Here is a 4,155-nt window from a genome sequence, read left to right as displayed (position 1 = left end):
TTAATAGCCTAATGAAGTAGCTAGCTAGCTAAATTTTAATTTTTTAAATTGCCAACAACGAAAAAATGTCATCTTGTATGAATCGTGTAGATGTAAAAGTTTCCAAAATCTTTTAATGTTAGGATTATGTGATACACTTGTATTTGATCATGATGAGTTTTAATTGAGATTTCTTTAATTTACAGTACCCGTTTGATCTTGGATCAAACCACTAAACTTGTTTATTAAAATTAATGTTAAAAAGTTTTCTTCGTATCTCTTACTTAGTTTTCTAGTTCGGTGTATAGATAGTACTAAAGTGATATGGAACCATGATAAATAAGATTTCGGGAGCAATGCTATATGTTCTATCTAGGGTTTGAAGTTTTGTTTTCCATGGAGAAGAAACAATTTATTATGTTGACGATTTATTTTGAAACACCTTGACGATAAATCTAAATGTAGAAATTATTAGTTAAAGATTGATTTTGTTACTGCAATTAATTTCTGATTAATAACAGAACTTTGTGATGAGTTTAATTAGTGTGGCAAATTAAACCAATGCAGTTATATGTTACATACAAGGGACATACTATCGTGTATGGAAAAGGAAATGGGAAGGATCAGTTTACGTGAAGAAAAAGGAAAAGGATTCACGACTTGTATATCATGATTACCCTATACTGTGAACGTTGAAAAAATAGTTTGCACTGTCAACGTCATTTGCTATTTTCATCTTTAACGTTTTCTTTTCGATTATTTATTTATTTTGTTCATGGTTTCTTTAAAACCAAAAAAATCAAATTCTAATCTTACCTCTAATAAATTATTTATACTTTATACTATGATATATAGCTTCTTTTGTTTTGTTTTCTTTTGTTCAAATACTCAAATTTATGTTTGTTAAAATTTGAGATTCCTTCCGTCTTCAAGCTTTTTGGAAGTAGACTTAAAGATCTTATTTGAATTAGGAGTCACTACTTTTTTTTTCTTGAACACCTAGGAGTCACACACTCACACTATATTTATAGAAATGTTTGGTTTCATCACCTCTCTCCCCACATGTCACCCAGTTGATCGTATCACATGGTCTCCAGACAGCAAAAAACAAACAAAGCAAAATGACTAGTAGTACGCATAAAATCTCGTCATATTGTCATATAGACCATATTGTTGTTTATCATGCAATTAAATACGTGTAATCTTATAGATTTGTATATTTTGCGCGGGTCCAAAAATGCTGGAGTTGCATAGTAGAAGCAATATACAATTGCTTTTTCAAGTTCATACCCAAGCCGAGATATGTTTCGAGAGCAGAATGTGTGAATTATTAGATTTGGTTTGACAATGTAATTAATTAATTAATGGTTAACTAAACTGTTGATTAAGTATTCATGTCCCCATTTTTTATCAAGCTAATAATATGTGTGTTGAATGTGCAAACTCTTGTTTGAAAACACTATTAGAAAATTATTTGAAAAATGGAATGATTATTCCTTGCTATTAATTTTAATAATTATAAGATTATGTGGCATGCTTTTGATTGATATTCCTGCCCATCTTCAAGAAATCAATATGAATATGTATTTTTTTTTGTTAAACCCGAGGGTATTCTAAACCTATGAAATGTCTTAGACTAATCCTCAAATGGATGTGTGGTCCATGGATAAACCTTCTTTCTGGGTATTCAAAATTTAAAATGGACAAATACTACAATTTGAACCTGATATGTGTTGGCGTCCTAAGCATTAGGCCTTACTCGACTACAAGATCCCAGATAATATGAATATACTAGTGGTATTCTGGCGCTACGCACCGGGTTCATATGTTTTATTCTCTTATGATTTCAAAATTGTTTTTGTGATTCATTTGGTAGTAGTTAGTGATAGTACTGTAAGTGGTTCTCATTGATCGATTAAAAAATAAAATAAATAGCTGATAGTACCGATTTAAATGTTAGCTGAACTTAAAACATAAAGTAAAATTGTTGTTCAAAAACAGAAACATGTAATGCTTGTGTTTGTTTTTTTGATTATCTAGTTCGAAGGAAGATAACAAATTCGTTCATCCTCTAAAAGTAGTAACTATCCTCGCATGCTTCGTCAATGTCACGGATGACTCATTCAGTTAAGGACTTCATTGTAGATGTATTGTTTATATACTCTTGTCTTCAAATCGATTCGGAGTCTAGAAAGTGAATTCTTAATCATTGTTCAACATTGATTGGACCCTGAATTGACTGTTTTCCTAGGATAGCTTATCCATATACTTTTTTCCTTCTTCAAAATTGCATATGCACAATATTTATATATCATAAAGAAACGTATTGATGTCATAATTTTTATCTGCAGATTGGCGAAGTTGGTTGAGTCCTTTGATAGAATTATGGCGGTAGAAATATTGATTTAACCCCTCAATGTAGTGACATCCATGCGGAACGTCATTATATTTTTTTGTAAATTATTTTTATTTGTTTTGGTTGGTTTTGTGTGTTTGTATTGGTGGTTGTGTGTGGTGAGATATGATTCTCCGTAAAAAAATTGTGGTTTAGATACAATAAAGCTATAAATTTATATAATGGGACTATGAGATTTTACTAATTTATAAAGTTATTAATTTAGAAAAAAATATTTTTAAATTTTTCTATCTTATTCAATTTTTTTAGAATTTTTTATCTTAAATATATATATTTTTTTAAAAAAATAAGAAAATATTTTATTTTTTGTAAATAAATTAATTAATTTTTTGTATATAAATTAATTAATTTTTTGAAATTCAACATTCATCTTGTTCTTATCATATTATTTGGTGCATATAAAATATGTTTCATAGATTTTAAATGTGGTCTTAGATATAGTTTTACTAAAACTCATCAAAATATATTAAGTGTTAATTTAATATAGTATTTTATTTGTAAATATAAAAAATATATTCAGATAAATTATTAATTTATAATTTTAGTGTGACTATATATTTACCTAGAATTTTCTTTAAAAAAATATTATCTTATTATTTTATCGATTTGTGTCATATTTTGAACCAGTTTGGACGAGAGAAATTTATTAATTTATTGTGTATTAATTTATCGATTATTAATTTATACAGTTTCTAGTCTATGTTGTTTTTCTGTGCAACTCAATGATGTAATAAGGTTATGGAGTTTTAGTAAATGCTCGGTTGTACAACTTATGGATGTCCTGAGGGGCTTTGATTAGTAACGGCAAGGTTGGATTGACTTTTGGGTTTCTTTTAACATTGATGTGACCATGCATGCACTGTAATTAAAGGTACACATATGAACCTCATCAGACAGAGTATTCTTGTGCTGGAAGTTGTTCTACACAAAAAAAAAAATTGTCACAGAAAGTGTGGTGTGTCTGGTGGTTTCGTTACTTCTTAGTTGAGTGGTTTGATCTTTGTGTTTTGTTACGAATTACTAAAAATGACGAGGAGTTGGAATATTTGCATCTGTAAGATGTAGTGGACGTATGGTTCATAAAGAAAGGGCAGATGCACTTTATAACATGCAAAATTGCTCAGCTTATGTTTTCTCCGGTCATGAAATTTAAAAAGACATTATAATGAATCAGGAAGTAGGAGTTACAATATAATTTAGTGGTTTGTCTGCGATACGCGTGGAGCGTCGATAACTTGTGTAGCACAATGATTGTTGAGTATCTTAGTGTTTACATTGCAAATTAACACTTGGACGTGAGGTATGGAAAATGTTATTTATAGTTTTCCAATAGTGGTGTGATTTCTTTTTTTTTGTTAGCAGTTCTCGTCTGAATTATCTAGAAAGAAGAATTGATTCAGGGAAAGTGGCAAAGACATTGATGAGTTCTTATTTTCAATCATTTCAGGGATTTCAGTTACATATTTGTTTGTGGGAGATGGTTTTTCTGAAGTACAATTTTTTTTTCTGAAGTACAATTTTTTTTATCTCTTTCTTGTAATAGTAGCATAAGTTGCATCAATTATTTATGTTATTGGATGACATGTTATTGTCCACACTGTTGTCATGAGGGTTTTTATGTAACATGAGAGCTGTTTTACATGTATTACGTGCAAAGATGTTCCGATTTGTTTATAAAATTGATCTTTTATGGTTTTATTTATTTCCATTCAAGTTTGTCCTATATCTATCATTCTCTGCATAATATGGTTATGCCATAT

Source organism: Brassica oleracea, chromosome C8, assembly GCF_000695525.1.
Source record: "Brassica oleracea var. oleracea cultivar TO1000 chromosome C8, BOL, whole genome shotgun sequence".
In the NCBI taxonomy this organism is placed as follows: domain Eukaryota; kingdom Viridiplantae; phylum Streptophyta; class Magnoliopsida; order Brassicales; family Brassicaceae; genus Brassica; species Brassica oleracea.
This window is presented reverse-complemented; position numbering follows the sequence as displayed.